Source organism: Syngnathus scovelli, unplaced genomic scaffold, assembly GCF_024217435.2.
Source record: "Syngnathus scovelli strain Florida unplaced genomic scaffold, RoL_Ssco_1.2 HiC_scaffold_30, whole genome shotgun sequence".
Lineage (NCBI taxonomy): Eukaryota > Metazoa > Chordata > Actinopteri > Syngnathiformes > Syngnathidae > Syngnathus > Syngnathus scovelli.
In genome coordinates, this window is record NW_026061392.1 from 551,122 (window position 1) to 568,744 (window position 17,623).

Consider the following 17,623-nt stretch of genomic DNA (forward strand, 5'->3'; position numbering starts at 1 on the left):
AAGACAGAAGCAGAAAAGCAGAGCTAAATGCAAAATGTACTCACCGGTGACTCCAATTTTTTTCCCCCCTGAAGAAACAGCTGGACGGGTGGCCCCGGCTGGCCAGTGGGACTCTTGTTATTCTGACCCTTTTTAGTGCGCGTTTGGGGCAACAACCGTTTTTTGTGGCGCTCTCTTCTGGTTCAAAAGTGCCCTGCATGTGAATTTGCTTTTCCTGCCTTCTGATTGGATGAGCGCCGGTGTGACGCGGTGCCTCTGTCACCGTGGCGGGGGGTATACGTTGGCATCGGAGCGTCTGCCAACGTCTGAGACCGGCTGGCAGTGTATCGGAGGTGTCGAGTGCGGTGCCGCTGGAGCTCACTCACCAGCTGGTGTTAGGGCCACAGAATGAAGGCCAAGGAGAAGAATAGAAAGAGAAACAGAAACTTCTCCTCCAATTGTTTGATTTGTCTCTTCTGAGCTTCGATGAATTCTTTCAGCTCTTTGTTCCTCTAGGACGGACAAATGGAAAGTGGCATTCAAAAGCCAGTAAGCGTGCAAGTAAGTGCCGGGCTGGCTTTGGGCCCTTACCTGTTGCGCGCTGTGCAGCAGATCCATTCTCTCTTGGAGATTGCAAGCGTCGCGCTCCCTCAACTCGCACATCAGGGCTCGCTTCCATTGGTCCACGGCGCTCCTAAGCTCTTCTCTCTGATCCGCCGTCAGCACGTCATTCACGCCAGCGTGGCTGGCTTTTTCGCCGTCCGTGGCGGGGCAGTCCCGCTGCGGTAGCGCCTCGTACAACATGGCCTCCAGCTCCAGGATCCTCTGGGCCGCAATCCTCGTCCATCAGTGGTCCGGCGGGAGATTTGAGGGCGGCTTACCTTATGAGCCTGGTCCATGGAACACTTCCTGAAGTCCAACTCTTCATCCAGGTAGCCCTTCTGCTTGCAGAACATATCCTAGCACAGCTCAAGGTCAGAATTGTTGGGGCACATTGCCGGAGTTCCCCTTGGCTGATGTCGCGTGTCTGTCTACCTTCTCACTTTCAATGTCCAACATCTTCTGTTGAAGTGCTGACTTGGTCACTTTGATGTATTCTAACCACTGAGGAAAGGCTGCTGTCACATAAGCAGAATGCGAGAGCGTGCGTGGACGTGCGCGTTACCTTCTCGGCTAGGGTGAGAAGGGTCCTGGCGTGAATCACGACCACCTGCTCCTCGTTGGTGAGATTCTGCAAGAGCCCAAAGGCACAGCGTCAACAAGCTTCTTTCAGCGCAAAGCCTTCCAAAAGTCACATTTGAGCCGCCGAGTCTCGTGGAGTGCGAACATAAGGAGTTCGACATACACTTACGGCGTTATAGCCCAGGATGTCCAGCTTCTTCATCAGATCACTGATGACGATGTCCGGGGGAAAGGCGCAAGGAGCAATGTAAGGTGTTCTGGGACCTCGGGTTAAGGTTAGGGTTGCAAGGGACGCCTTACGTACGCTCACGCCCTCGGCCTCGCAGTAGATCTGCAAAGGGCTGAGGCCGTCTGGGAAACGGACTTGCAGAAACTTCAAGACGGGGGAGCGCCACTCCCTCTCCTGAAAGGCAGAGGCATGCATCCGTCCGTCCGTCCGTCCGTCCGTCCGTCACATCTCTGGCCTCAACACGCTTGTGCGAGTCTTCCCACCTCCAGCTCCAGGATGCGGAACTCAAGCAGTTCGTTTTGGTCTCGGATATCCTGGATGTGCTCTTTCAGACGCGCTTCTTCCGCCTCCATCCGCCTGACCTGAAAAGACAGTCAGACCTCATCTGCGGGGCTTCCCGACAGGTGTGACGCCAAGCGACTCCGCCCAGCGCCTTTCTTTCCGTCACCTTTTCGGCCAACTGCTGATTGCTCTGACGCAGCAGCTGCTTCTCCTCCACCCACTTGACATTCTAGAAGAGACAAACGCGTGGACAGCTTTGGAATGTTGTGTCATTTTCATCCACAAATTCTTTGGTTGACTGGAAAATGACATTTGCTTTTCTCCGCATTTTCCCAGCCACGTTCGGGGGGGGGGGGGGTTGGTCCAGTAATGCCAGACGGATGAGTGACTGAAGAATGTAGCTATTTTGTCTGAGAAAAAGGTGTGCTCATTGATGAGCTTACCTGTCCTTATTGCTTCAGCGCTGACTCCAGATCTGCTACTCTGCTTTGATAGTGACCCATTTCTACCATCAGCTTTTCTCTGGTCTGAAAGGAGGAGGAGGGAGGCTCCTCCTCCTCCTTTCAGACCAGAGAACACCCGAGGCTGGGTGAGAACGGGGAGGCTGCGACCCGGCCGGGGGTTGCGGGAAGGGGCGCCACCTTGATCTCCTTCTCGGCGTCGTAGTCCCCTTCGCTGGTCTGGGCTAGCAGAGCGTAGGCTCGTTGCAGCGCTTGATATTCTTGCGTCAGCTGGCGGTAGCGAAGCTCCGCCTCTTCATGCACACACCAATGCAACACAGCACTAGTACCAGAATCAGTCAGACCGGCGACAAAGCACCCGCGACGCAAAGACGAGTCCGATTCCAGGCTGAAGAGGAATGTTTGGTGCCAATACGCTGGCAGAAATGGCGGGCTACCTCTTCGGGTTCCGTGTCGGGGGTTCTGTCGGTGTGAAAAGACAAGGACGATCCGTCCGGGTCCACCAACACGTCTTCGTCGTAGCCGTAAAATGTTTCGATGACCTGCGGGCGCGGAAGCAAACATCTCTCTGAACAAACTGAAGCGACACCTCACGATGAATCGACGAGAGGAACGATAGCGAGAAAAAGGCCATTTCATCTTGCGCAACACCAAGCAGCCGCAAACAAACAGACTCACCTTGCAGGACCTCACGCTTTGTTCCTCCTCAGAGATTCTCGACGTCGGTATCGTAGCAGCAAATCTCTCTCCTGTCGACACAAATAATCCGCCTTTGAGATTCTTTGGATGCAAAGGGAACGAACGGCTCCGGCGCAGAAACAAACGCGACTCACAATGACATTTCTGACATGAGCTCCTGTCTCCAGAGCCTGAAAAACACGTCACCGGCGATGATTGGAGGGACGCTCGTCTTTTCCAAAAGTGACAACTACAGGGTGTGTCAGGGTTTTCCAGATTATCTTTATCGTATCATTGTGTTGCTTTGACTTTGACTGCGACCTGTAATAAATAATATTATTTATCCCTTATTTATCCCTATCGCTTATCCCTTCCTACACAAAGTCGTAAAACACCCCTTGCTATGTTTTGACTAGAGGTCAAGGGCTTCCTCTATTCAATCCACTCTTACACCCACCCTGTTTCTCTTAATTAAAATGCTCGTGCAGGAGCCGAGAGTCAGACTTCATTCGTACAACGGATGGACTCTCCACCTGCAGGTGTCCAAAAGAACTTACTTGTCTCCCGTGTGGTTCTTGCAAAATAAGTTGGAGCGAGCGCAACTCTAACAGGGTGCATTTTGCCACTAGCTGCCTACGGACAATGACGTCGCGCTCGCGGCTCATGGTTGACGGGCTGAGCAGCCGGGCAAGTCCGTCGTTTTCAGCGCACAGCGAGTGGCAAAGGCGCGGACAAAACGGGAGCTTTGAGCTGCTGAAAACGGCAAAACAAGTCTAAAGCGTGTTCAAACGCGTGCGCACAATGCTCCTGCTTGAAAGGTCGGAATTTAAGGGGCCAATTTTTTGGATGGCGGCCGCCGGCCAAGCTTTGGACGGAAAAGGTTTCCTGGCGACAGCGAGCGAGCGCGGCGCTGCCGTACGTGCACCGAGTCGCCTGCCTGAAGACCTTGGACAAGTCGTCGATGATGTGCCGCTGCTCCACAACTTGAAGGAACTCCATTTCACCGTCCTGCTGGCCACAACCGCGGTCCAGGTCATTGAGCGAACTAGGCCTTCTCTGTGGAACACAAATGCAGTGGACTCTGTTGGCACGCCGCCGTTGTCCGCGTCGACTTACCAAGCTTGCCATCTCCTCGTTCTCCTGGGTGACAAAGCGCACTTTGTTTTCAAGGCGACACAGCACCAGCAAGAGTTCTTCATTCTTCCTGCTCAGGCGTTTGTTTTTGTACAGGAGTGGCAGAAACTGGCTTTCTGTTTCTCTCAGTCGCTTTAGCTGCAAGCATGAAGTGCGGGATGTGAAAGACGCACAACACGCGGGCCAGAACGTATCCATTCCTTTTGCATCGGTTTGAACGGAATCGTGGCTTTGGCTCCCAATAAAAGACATCTACCAGGCAACCGACTCGCCGCGCCGCTTAACTAATAAGCAAGCGCAATGGGTGCCTCGCTGGATGGCGCGCATCAAACGTAGCGCAAACCTTCAAGCGTGCCGTCAATAAATTACCAGTTCATTGCGCTCTTCAGAAAGCAGGGCGTTTCGATCCTCCAGTTTCCTGATGACTGCGCTGAGCTCAGCGATTTTCAGATGAAACCGTCGCGTGTCCCGATCCTCCTGAGACTGAAAACGCCCCGCAACACACACACACAAGCACTCGTTCAAAGTTCAAAACTGTTTTTGTGCTACCTTCCTCCAGCAACGAACTAAGTCATGCGTACTGCAAGTGTGTGATGAGGTGGCTTATGCAATGAAGAGGATTGCTAGTAGCGGCGTTGACCCCACTTCCAGGGTAGTTTAGGCCCGCCCTTTGGGAATCCCTCAGGGCAGCGATCTGCTGCTCGGCAGCCTGAGTCTGCAGCTGAAGGCGGTGGACGTGGCCGGCCCCAGGGCTTCATCCAAAACACTAACCGCTCTGTCTTTCAGCTTGATCTCATCCGTCTGGATGTACAAACGGGGAGCGCTCAGGCAGGCGGGCAAACTCATTTGCCAGAATTGTGACAAAAACAAAGAGAGCAACCGGCCAATTTTTTTCTTGAATCGACTAGAACACCTTTGCTGTGACAAAAGCGAAGCGAGCAACCGGACATTTTCTTCTTGTGAAATAGAATAGAATAGAATGCCTTAGGTGTCATTGCACTGCAGGTATACAACGAAATTGGGAACATAGCCACGCACCGCGCATCTGATCAGTCCTACCAGTCGGCGGATCTCCCTCTCGCAGTCTCTCTTGGTTCGGCTCATCTCCTCCCGATGCTGGTGATGAGCCGATCGGAGCTCGGCCGCTCGGGACTGCCAGGCCTGCTGGGCCGCTGCCAGGGCTTCTTCCGCGCTCCTGGTGGAGGCGACACCGCTCGGTCTCCCGACACCGCCGCATCTCCTCCACCTCCGCCAGCAAAGCGCCCCCCCTCCTCACCTGAGCAGACATTGCGCCACACCGGGCCGTTGAGACCGCAACGGAGCGCCGCGACGCTTACTGGGGACAAGCTACACAATACGGTAGCGGCCGCATCGAAGCCCGACGTGGCGTGCGGATAGTCAGACACGGATAGAGCGGATCACCTTGTCCATGGAGCCGTCCCTCAGGCTGAGGACCAAGGCATTCAGTCGCTGGATCTCTCCATCTTTGATTTTGATCACTCTCATCAGCTCCATTTCATGCTGCCGCAGTAATGTCTCCCTGGTAATGGCTAACTCTTTCTGCTTCTCCTCATGGAGTTTGCTTTTGAGTTCCGTCATGGCGGCGGTGGCACGGTGGTGCTCCGCCCGCAGGTCCTGACTTCTCTCTCTCTCCAGACAGCTGACCTGACATGACTTAGACTTAGACTTAGACAAACTTTATTGTCATCTTGTCTGCACATGGTGCATACAAAACGAAATTCCGTTGCATACGTCTTACAACAAAGTAGTGATATTGCAGTTGAATAGAAGTAACATATCCTATGAAAATATATATATATATATATATATATACATATACTATATATATATATATATATATATATATATATATATATATATATATATATATATTAAAAATAAGTATAAAGTGCAGCAGTGATAATTATGCAATAGTGCAAGTAGGCAAAACAGTATTCAAGAGTGTGCAGAGGAATGCTAAACCATGTATTAAACTTCTATTTAAAGGGTTTATACAAGTTCAGTAAAGTTGGTAGTGCGAGATAGTGCAAGATAGAGGTCCGTAGTGTCATAAAGTACAGTTCTGTGAATGTGTGATGCAGAGTTCAGTTTAGAGCTCAACAGTTCTAGTGTTCAACAGTCTGATGACAGCAGGGAAAAAGCTGTTGCAGAACCTGGTGGACCTGCAGCGGATGCTGCAAACCTCTTCCCAGAGGGCAGCAGGGAGAACAGTCCATGGTGGGGGTGTGATGGGTCATTGATGATGTTACGGGCACGGGACATGCAGCGCTGAGATGAAATGTCCTGAATGGAGGGAAGAGGAGCCCCTATGATCCTCTCTGCTGTCCTCACCACTCTCCTCACGTTCTTCCAATCGGAGGCGGTGCAGCCTCCACACCACACAGAGAGACAGCTTGTCAGAATGCTCTCTATGGTGCTCCTGTAGAACGTCCTCATGATGGGTGGGGGCAGGTGGGCTCTCCTCATCCTCCGCAGGAAGTACAAGCGCTTCTGTGCCCTCTTGACCAGTGCCGTAGTGTTCATAGTCCAGGTGAGGTCTTCTGTGATGTGGACCCCCAGGAATTTGGTGCTGCTGACCACCTCCACAGCTGAGCTGTTGATGATCAGTGGAGCGTGGTGAGGCTGTTTTTTCCTGAAGTCGACGATGATCTCCTTCATCTTCTCCTCATTCAGGATCAGGCTGTTTTCTCTGCACCAGCCCACCAGCTGCTCCACCTCCTCTCTGTAGTCCAGGTCGTTGTTGTCTCTGATGAGCCCCACCACCGTTGTGTCGTCTGCTGACTTCACGATGTGATTGGTGGTGAACCTGAGGACGCAGTCGTGTGTCATCAGGGTGCACAGCAGGGGGCTCAGGACGCAGCCCTGAAGGGAGCCTGTGCTGAGGGTGATGACATCAGAGGTGTTCTGTCCGACCCGGACTGACTGAGGTCTGTTGGTGAGGAAGTCTAGCAGCCAGTTGCGAAGGGGGGTGTTGAAGCCCAGGTGTTCCAATTTTCCTACCAGATGCTGTGGGATGATGGTGTTAAACGCTGAGCTGAAGTCCAGGAACAGCCTCCGCACATGGGTGTTCTTCTCCTCCAGGTGAGCCAGGCTCAGGTGAAGAACGGAGGAGATGGCTTCCTGAGTGGAGCGGTTTTGCCGGTCGGCAAACTGGAACGGGTCAAATAATAGGGGGAGTCTGGAAACGATGTGACCTTTAAGCAGCCTTTCGAAGCACTTCATCATAACCGGAGTCAGTGCAACAGGCCGGTAATCATTAAATGAGGTGATTTGAGGTTTCTTCGGCACCGGAATGATGGAGGCAGTCTTAAAGCACGCCGGCACTGTGGCTTGGCCCAGCGAGGTGTTAAAAATGTCTGTGATGACCCCAGCCAGATGACTTGCACATTCCCTGAACACACGCCCAGGAATGTTGTCCGGGCCAGGGGCCTTACAGGGGTTGACTCTCCTCAGGGTCTTCAACACATCGGCGGAGTCAAGGCAGAGTACCTCCTCTTCCTGATGGGGGACAGTTTTAACTGCTGGAGTGCCGTTTAGTGCCTCGAACCTCCCAAAGAAGTTATTTAGACCATTTAGAAAGTCAGCATCAACTACACCCACCGGGGGGGGGGAGGGTGAGTTGTCGTCTGTAATCGCCCGTATGCCTTGCCACATACTCCTGATATTTTTGACGTCGTGGAAACGATCCTGAAATTTTCGACTGCGGTCTCGCTTCGCTATCCTGATGGCACGGTTCAAGTTGACTCTCGCTGTCCTCAGTGTCTCCTTGTCGCCAGACTTGAAGGCAGAGTTCCGCACTCGTAGCGTTTGACGTACCTCCTCAGTCATCCAGGGTCGTTGGTTGCCCCGGGTGATGATATTCTTAGTGGTGCTGACGTCCTCGGTGCATTTGTTGATGTAGGCTGACACAGTCATGGCACACGCATGTCTAATCTACATCGGGAAAACTGGGAGGGAGGGAGGCAGGCAGGGAGGCAGGCAGTGTCTGTCTGTTGAGGTTTTCACCTTGTTCTTCTCCTGCTGAAGTTCTAACTGGACGTCCATCAGTTTGGTTCTCAGCTCGTCATTGGCGGCCTGAAGGGCGTCCGTTCGCTCCGCCTTGGCCCGCCCTGCCGGAGCTCGTTTGGACATCTCTTACTCGAGTCTCGCCCGGTCGTCAGTCAGAGATCACAACATTTGTACCTGGAGAGCACAAACGCAGCGCTGTTTTCCACTGGCTTCGAACTCAACTTCAATCGGTACCGTAACTTACAACATCATAAACATAGAACTAGCTTGACTTATTCATTGAATAAATGCATTTGGTTCTTCAAAACTGCATCACGCAACATAGCGTGACCGAGACGGCCGTTATCCACCTGCGTGAAGTTATTTGGTGAAATGAATGAGATGTTTAAGACACCATCGTTCTGTCTCTATGTAGATGAAGGGAAATAATCGATTGCTGAAGGTCCAAAGGTGTTGTGATAAACAAATAAACATATTAGTGATTAGTGACATATTTGTGATAGACATATTAGGCAGGATAATCACATATGTTAACGTGACTGCCCACACTGTATTTATTTATGGTTATTTGTTAAATCGAGTACTGTTAGACATGAAATAGGAAGTGTTTAACATAAATGGAAGACGAAAGGGGTACTCACCATTGTAGCTCCTGCTGGTCAATGATACGAGCCTCTTCTTGCAGTGGAAAACATACAGCCAACAAACACCGTGGAACCTAAAGGAATGAAATTAAACATTAACATTTAGCCTCAACCAACATTCACAGATACAACGCAACGCAAACTACACAAACGTAAATCTTTTTAAACACAATGAGTTGTACTTACCGTGTACGCTCTAGACGGTCCACTTGCAAGCAGAAAATAAAGATATTTCTGTTGATAATCGTCGTGTTTGTATCCGGTGTCTCGCTCAAGGCCATTGCGCCCACAGATTTGAATTTTGGCGAGAGTTCAGCCTATTGACGTCATTTCCGCGGTGTAATACCCGCATATCTGAAACGGCAAAGTTAAGAGTAGAGTTAAATAAAGTTTTTAGTCAACGCAATAATTTACAACCGTTGACCAGTCGAAATAATCGTCGAAATTTGGCGTCTGTGGCTGGAAGCAGACGCCGAGTTCGACATTCCTCCCAAACGCCACACTCCCTCGCTTTTCAGGGCTAAAAAAAAACAGTTGTAATTACCTTGTACGCTCTAGACGGTCAAGTTGCAAGCTGAAAACAAAAATATTTGCCTTGTAAGTCATCGTGTTACTAACCGCTGTGTCTTGTTTGCCAGAATTGCCGCTTTCCTACTTCCTGTTGCAAGCCACGCCCACGGATTATAATTTTGCCGTGAGTTCCGCCTATTGACGTCATGTCCGCGTGACATGACTGCGACGTAATATTATCTAAAACTGTTTGTGCGGTATTGTGTTGTTCTGTGCGGTATTGTGTTATTCTGTGCGGCGTCGTGTTGTTCTGTGCGGCGTCGTGTTGTTCAGTGCGACGTTGTGTTGTTCAGTGCGGCATGGTGTTGTTCAGTGCGGCATGGTGTTGTTCAGTGCGGCATGGTGTTGTTCAGTGCGGCATGGTGTTGTTCAGTGCGGCATGGTGTTGTTCAGTGCGGCATAATGTTGTTCAGTGCGGCATGGTGTTGTTCAGTGCGGCATGGTGTTGTTCAGTGCGGCATGGTGTTGTTCAGTGCGGCATAATGTTGTTCAGTAAGCCATAATGTTGTTCAGTGCGGCATGGTGTTGTTCAGTGCGGGATGGTGTTGTTCAGTGCAGGATGGTGTTGTTCAGTGCGGCATGGTGTTGTTCAATGCGGCATGGTGTTGTTCAGTGCGGGATGGTGTTGTTCAGTGCAGGATGGTGTTGTTCAGTGCGGCATGGTGTTGTTCAATGCGGCATGGTGTTGTTCAGTGCGGCATGGTGTTGTTCAGTGCGGCATGGTGTTGTTCAGTGCGGCATGGTGTTGTTCAGTGCGGAATGGTGTTGTTCAGTGCGGCATGGTGTTGTTCAGTGTGGGATGGTGTTGTTCAATGCGGGATCGTGTTGTTCAGTACGGGGTGGTGTTGTTCAGTGCAGGATGGTGTTGTTCAGTGCGGCATGGTGTTGTTCAATGCAGGATCGTGTTGTTCAGTGCAGCATGGTGTTGTTCAGTGCAGCATGGTGTTGTTCAGTGCGGCATGGTGTTGTTCAATGCGGCATGGTGTTGTTCAGTGCGGGATGGTGTTGTTCAGTGCGGCATGGTGTTTTTCAGTGCGGCATAATGTTGTTCAGTGCAGCATGGTGTTGTTCAGTGCGGCATGGTGTTGTTCAGTGCGACATAATGTTGTTCAGTGCGGCATAATGTTGTTCAGTGCGGCATGGTGTTGTTCAGTGCGGCATGGTGTTGTTCAGTGCGGCATGGTGTTGTTCAGTGCGGCATGGTGTTGTTCAGTGCAGGATGGTGTTGTTCAGTGCAGGATGGTGTTGTTCAATGCGGCATGGTGTTGTTCAGTGCGGGATGGTGTTGTTCAGTGCAGGATGGTGTTGTTCAGTGCGGCATGGTGTTGTTCAGTGCGGAATGGTGTTGTTCAGTGCGGCATGGTGTTGTTCAGTGCGGCATGGTGTTGTTCAGTGCAGGATGGTGTTGTTCAATGCGGGATGGTGTTGTTCAGTGCGGGATGGTGTTGTTCAGTGCAGGATGGTGTTGTTCAGTGCGGCATGGTGTTGTTCAATGCGGCATGGTGTTGTTCAGTGCAGGATGGTGTTGTTCAGTGCGGCATGGTGTTGTTCAATGCGGCATGGTGTTGTTCAATGCGGCATGGTGTTGTTCAGTGCGGCATGGTGTTGTTCAGTACGGCATGGTGTTGTTCAGTGCAGCGTAATGTTGTTCAGTGCGGCATGGTGTTGTTCAGTGCGGAATGGTGTTGTTCAGTGCGGCATGGTGTTGTTCAGTGCGGGATGGTGTTGTTCAGTGCGGCATGGTGTTGCTCAGTGCGGCATGGTGTTGCTCAGTGCGGCATGGTGTTGTTCAGTGCGGGATGGTGTTGTTCAGTGCGGCATGGTGTTGTTCAGTGCGGCATGGTGTTGTTCAGTGCGGCATGGTGTTGTTCAGTGTGGCATGGTGTTGTTCAGTGCGGCATAATGTTGTTCAGTGCGCCATAATGTTGTTCAGTGCGGCATGGTGTTGTTCAGTGCGGGATGGTGTTGTTCAGTGCAGGATGGTGTTGTTCAGTGCGGCATGGTGTTGTTCAATGCGGGATCGTGTTGTTCAGTGCGGCATGGTGTTGTTCAGTGCGGCATGGTGTTGTTCAGTGCGGCATGGTGTTGTTCAGTGCGGCATGGTGTTGTTCAGTGCGGCATAATGTTGTTCAGTGCGGCATAATGTTGTTCAGTGCGGCATAATGTTGTTCAGTGCGGCATAATGTTGTTCAGTGCGGGATGGTGTTGTTCATTGCGGCATGGTGTTGTTCAGTGCGGCATGGTGTTGTTCAGTGCGGCATGGTGTTGTTCAGTGCGGGATGGTGTTGTTCAGTGCAGGATGGTGTTGTTCAGTGCGGCATGGTGTTGTTCAATGCGGCATGGTGTTGTTCAGTTCGGGATGGTGTTGTTCAGTGCGGCATGGTGTTGTTCAGTGCGGCATAATGTTTTTCAGTGCGGCATGTTGTTGTTCAGTGCGGCATGGTGTTGTTCAGTGCAGCATAATGTTGTTCAGTGCGGCATGGTGTTGTTCAGTGCGGAATGGTGTTGTTCAGTGCGGCATGGTGTTGTTCAGTGCGGCATGGTGTTGTTCAGTGCGGCATGGTGTTGTTCAGTGCGGCATGGTGTTGTTCAGTGCGGGATGGTGTTCAATGCGGGATCGTGTTGTTCAGTGCGGCATGGTGTTGTTCAGTGCGGCATGGTGTTGTTCAGTGCGGCATGGTGTTGTTCAGTGCGGCATGGTGTTGTTTAGTGCGGCATGGTGTTGTTCATTTCGGCATAATGTTGTTCAGTGCGGCATAATGTTGTTTAGTGCGGCATGGTGTTGTTCAGTGCGGGATGGTGTTGTTCAGTGCGTTATAATGTTGTTCAGTGCGGCATGGTGTTGTTCAGTGCGGCATGGTGTTGTTCAGTGCGGCATAATGTTGTTCAGTGCGGCATAATGTTGTTCAGTGCGGGATGGTGTTGTTCAGTGCGGGATGGTGTTGTTCAGTGCGGCATGGTGTTCAATGCGGAATGGTGTTGTTCAGTGCAGGATGGTGTTGTTCAGTGCGGCATGGTGTTGTTCAGTGCGGCATAATGTTGTTCAGTGCGGCATGGTGTTGTTCAGTGCGGCATGGTGTTGTTCAGTGCGGCATGGTGTTGTTCAGTGCGGCATGGTGTTGTTCAGTGTGGCATGGTGTTGTTCAGTGCGGCATGGTGTTGTTCAGTGCGGCATAATGTTCAGTGAGGCATAATGTTGTTCAGTGCGGCATAATGTTGTTCAGTGCGGCATGGTGTTGTTCAGTGCAGGATGGTGTTGTTCAGTGCAGGATGGTGTTGTTCAGTGCGGCATGGTGTTCAGTGCGGGATGGTGTCTTTCAGTGCGGCATGGTGTCGTTCAGTGCGGCATGGTGTCTTTCAGTGCGGCATGGTGTCGTTCAGTGAGGCATGGTGTTGTTCAGTGCGGCATGGTGTTGTTTAGTGCGGCATGGTGTTGTTCAGTGCGGGATGGTGTTCAGTGCGGCATGGTGTTGTTCAGTGCGGTATCGTGTTGTTCAGTGCGGTATCGTGTTTCTCAGTGCGGTATCGTGTTGTTCAGTGCAGTATCGTTGTGTTGTTCGTATTGTGTTGTGTTGTTCGTAATGTGTTGTGTTGTTCGTATTGTGTTGTGTTGTTCGTATTGTGTTGTGTTGTTCGTATTGTGTTGTGTTGTTCATATTGTGTTGTTCATATTGTGTTGTTCATATTGTGTTGAGTTGTTCGTATTGTGTTGTGTTGTTCGTATTGTGTTGCCTTTAACACTTAGCCTCTAACACTTAGCCTCTAACACTTAGCCTCTAGCATCTAGAAGGTAAATAAATAGGAAGGAAGGACTCACCGGTGACGTCTTCGCCCACGTCCAAGCGTTGTACTTTGTATTTTCATCCTTCTGACAGTGGAAAACATAGCCAACAAACACCGTGGAACCTAAACGAATGAAAGAAAACTATCATTTGGCCACAACCAACATTCACAGATACAACACAATGTGACGTGCGGGGTTGAGGTTAAAGGTTGAGTGAAGGGCCCTCGTTTTAAACTACTTTTTTGAAAAGGATTGGGAACAAGTAAGACGTATTTAATTTATTTAATGGGAAGTAGTAAGAGCTATTGAATTTAATCTATGTATTATATTCTATTGTATTGTATTCTGTTGTATTCTTTTGGATTGTATTCACACTAACCCCACTAAAACTTCAGCCCACAAAAACTCGCCTCTGGCGCCTAGCCTCTGGCACTTAGCCTCTAACACTTAGCCTTTAACACTTAGCCTTTAACACTTAGCCTTTAACACTTAGCCTTTAACACTTAGCCTTTAACACTTAGCCTTTAACACTTAGCCTAGAAGGTGAATAAATAGGGTTAAAGGTTGAGTGAAGGGCCCTCGTTTTAAACTACTGTTTTGAAAAGGAGTGGGAACAAGTAAGACGTATTTAATTTATTTAATGGGAAGTAGTAAGACTTATTAAATTTATTTAATCTACTTTTCTTCCCAGGCAAAATTTGATGTGCTGCAATTCCAAATTTCCAAAGTGAATGAAGGAATGAAGTCCTTTAAATTATGATTTTGTATAAATACTAGGCATAAACACAAAATCGACGGCACAAAATGGGCAGACTTTACTTGTTTGAAAAGGACTGGTTACAAGACAGACTTTTTTAATTTATTTAATGGGAAGAAGACTTATTTAGTTTAATTGATCTATTTTTGTTCCCTGGCAAAATTCGATTTGCTGCAATTCCAAATTTCCAAAGTGAATGAAGGAAAGAAGTCGTTTAAATTATGATTTTGTTTAAATACTAGGCATAGACACAAAATCTACGGCACAAAATGGGCAGACTTTACTTGTTTGAAGAGGACTGGTTACAAGACAGACTTTTCTGATTTATTTAATGGGAAGAGGACTTATTTAGTTTATTTAATCTATTTTTGTTCCCTGGCAAAATTGGATTTGCTGAAATTGTATTTTGCCAAATCTCGATTTGAGACCTGATAGGAAGTATTAAACGCTTAGTTAAATCAATACAAGTTGGTAATAAGAGCGAGTAATGTTGGTTGAACCGATGAATGAAGGTTGAAAGCAATTTAAATTATGACTTTGTATAAATACTAGATATTAACAGAACATCTACTGCGCAAAATGGGCAGAGTTTACTTGTTTGAGAAGGAGTGGTTTATTCAAAACTAAGATTTATGTAATCTGTTTGTTCCCAGGCAAAATTGGATGTGATGCAATTCCAAATTTCACCACATGATGGTGCCCAATTTTGACTTCATAGGACATATTAAACACTTAGCTTGTTATTATGTTCAAGGTAATCAGATTTGTTTATCATTCTAATGGCCTCTTCAAAACTATTCTGGATTACTACTTTGGATCTATTCTACATTACTTGGCAACAACATACTCTGTAACAGATTAGGCAGTATAATCACATATGTTAACTTGAGAGTGCCCACACTCAATCTACTTATCGTGATGTGTTAAATCAATTACTGTTAGACATTATTTGTCTGATAATCTACCAAATCTTTGAATTGAAGAATTTGTGATTTAATTAATAGCTTGTTCAGGGTAATCAGACTTGTATATAATTCTAATGGCCTTCTTTTGAAAACTATTCTGAATTACAACTTTGGATCTTATATTACTTTGCAACAATCTACTCGGTGACAGATTAGGCAGTATAATCACATATGTTAACTTCAGTGCCCACACTGTATTTATTTATGGTTATTTGTTAAATCAAGTACTGTTAGACATGAAATAGGAAGTGTTTAACATAAATGTTATGGCTACTCACCATTGTAGCTCGCTCCTGGTCAATGATACGAGCCTCTTCTTGCAGTGGAAAACTTGCAGCCAACAAACACCGTGGAACCTAAAGGAATGAAATTAAACATTAACATTTCGCCTCGACCAATTTTCACACGTACAACGCAACGCGGCTACACTTCTGCTATTACAAACGTAAATCTCCTTAAACACAATGAGTGTTACTTACCGTGTACGCTCTAGGCAAAATTGGATGTGATGCAATTCCAAATCTATCTGAAACGGCAGTTAAAAGTAGAGTTACATCAAGTTTTCTTTTTTAATCAACACAATCATTTACAACCGTTGACCAGAAAGAATCGTCGAAATTCGACGTCCCCCACAAACGCCACGCTCACTCGCTTTTCAGGGCAACAAAAGTACTTCTTTTTAAAAACGATGAGTTGTACTTACCGTGTACGCTCTGGACGGTCCAGTTGCAAGCAGAAAATAAAAATATTTCTCTTGTTAGTCGTATGTTACCATCCGCTGTGTCTTTGTCAACATCGCCGCCGTTTTCCTACTTCCTGCTGCGAGCCACGCCCACGGATTTAAATTTGGGCGGAAGCTCTTTCCATTGGCGTCGTTTTCGCGTATAGCAAATCCGATTGGTTGGGAAGGGGGCACGGTTATGCAGCCGAGGGGTCCTGTGATCGGTGGGATGTAAAGTAGGCGTCGACGTCACGTCCGCGTCACGTGACCACGACGTGGCAGACGTCATATAGCAACCGCTGTTTTGTTTAGTAGACTTACAGTTGTTATGCATTGACATAATGGCGCACACACCAAATAGATTTAAATAAATTAAATAATTCTTCTGCCCACTCTCTTTTAAACAAGTTAACTCTCCCCGCGGATTTGAATTCCGGCGAAAGTTACGCCCATCGACGTCACGTATGTCACGTGACCACGACGTGGCAGATGTCATATAGCAACCGCTGTTTTGTTTAGTAGATTTACAGTTGTTATGCATTGGCATAATGGTGTGCACTCAAAATAGATTTAAATAAATTAAATATTTCTTCTGCCCACTCCCTTTTAAACAAGTTAACTCTGCCCACGTCCATTGACGTCTTGTCTGCGTCACGTGACCACGACGTAGCGACGTCATATAGTAACCGCTGTTTTGATCAGTAGACTTACAGTTATTATGCGTTGACATAATGGCGCACTGGTTAGCATGGCCACCTCTTAAGCATGATGTTGCGGGTTCGACGCCTGATCAATGTTAGCATGGAGTGAGCTGAAGTGCATGGCGCTGAAGATTTGAATCTTTGAAATGCGCTGAGGTCTGACATATCAGGCAGAATGGTTTGCCATCACGTTCAACAAAAAATAGAAACTTTCCCACTCTGATTAAAACGTCCTGTGTTCATCTACGTATTTTCGTTTTGCTGTGCATCTTTTCCCTGCCATTTCGAGAGCCCAATTGACACTCATAGTTTAAAGAAATGTGTTTGCCCATCCTACTTTGTGGAATTTCACCACATGCGCTTTTGACCAAAATACCAAATTGAACTCAAGTGAAGCCAACACGCACAACCCCCCACACACACACAAATGTTGATATGAACATAAAAGAGCCGCATGCGGTTCGGGAGTTGCGGCTTGGCCAAACCTGTACTATACAACTTTATTTGTATAAAATTTTCACAACAGCTGTCACACAAACAAAGCGGGAAAAACCGAAGACGTGCGTGTTCCGCCCACGCTGGATTTATTTGCACCTTTGAAAAGACACCGTATTGCCGCAGATCAAGAGTTCAAGAGTTCAAGAGTTTTTTATTCGCCATGTTTGAGCGTGCCAAACAAGGAATTTGACTTCGGTAAATCACAGCCTCTGTTCAACATTTAGGTGACTAACAACAACACTCAGGACATGTGAAGAACGAAAGATATTCTCAAACACCCCCTGATCTTAAACTCCCAAGAGGGCAAGGAAAAACTCAAAACTCCAGCTAGGGGAAATGAGAAACCTTGAGAAGAGACCACAGATGGGAGGGTCCCTCTTCTAGGATGACCAGGCTGCAATGGATGCAGAGAGGACACATAGTACAAACAGTGTAGACAAGAAAGGTGTGGCAAGCGGGATGTTATTGCACAGTAATGACTCTGAGACTCTAAGAGTGGTGTGAGTTCATCAGAGCGACAGCCTGGGGGAAGAAGCTGTCTCTGTGTCTGCTGGTTTTAGTGTACAGAGCTCTATAACGGCGTCCGGAGGGGAGTAGTTCAAACAGGCTGCAACCTGGGTGCGAAGGGTCTGTTGAGATGTTACTTGCACGTTTCCTGGTCCTGGACAGGTACAAGTCTTGGATAGATGGGAGGTTGATTCCAATTATCTTTTCTGCAGTCCTTATTGTCCGTTGCAGTCTGTGCTTGTCTTGTTTGGAGGCCGATCCAAACCAGACAGTGATGGAGGTGCAGAGGACAGACTGGATGATGGCAGTGTAGAAGGTCTTCAGCAGCTCCCGTGGCAGGTTGAACTTCTTGAGCTGTCTCAGGAAGTACAGCCTCTGCTGGGCCTTCTTCCGGACGGAGTCTATGTGGCCGGTCCATTTCAGGTCCCGAGAGATTGTGGTTCCCAGGAACTTGAAGGTGTCTGTGGAGAGAATAGTATTACTGCGGATAGTGAGGGGTGAA

General features: G+C 48.4%; 1 long non-coding RNA gene and 1 pseudogene across 1 annotated transcript; both read right to left on the reverse strand.

Annotated features, from left to right (window-relative positions):
* Positions 1 to 369: 369 nt before the first annotated feature.
* On the reverse strand, positions 370 to 5,214 carry LOC137839992 (janus kinase and microtubule-interacting protein 3-like; annotated as a pseudogene).
* Positions 5,215 to 7,747: 2,533 nt separating this feature from the next.
* LOC137840005 (uncharacterized) lies at positions 7,748 to 8,690 on the reverse strand. Its single transcript, XR_011086393.1, has 3 exons — positions 8,616 to 8,690; positions 7,972 to 8,148; positions 7,748 to 7,868 (listed from the first exon to the last, which is right to left on the reverse strand). It is a non-coding gene; the product is annotated as an uncharacterized lncRNA (long non-coding RNA).
* Between the last annotated feature and the right edge of the window lie 8,933 nt (positions 8,691 to 17,623).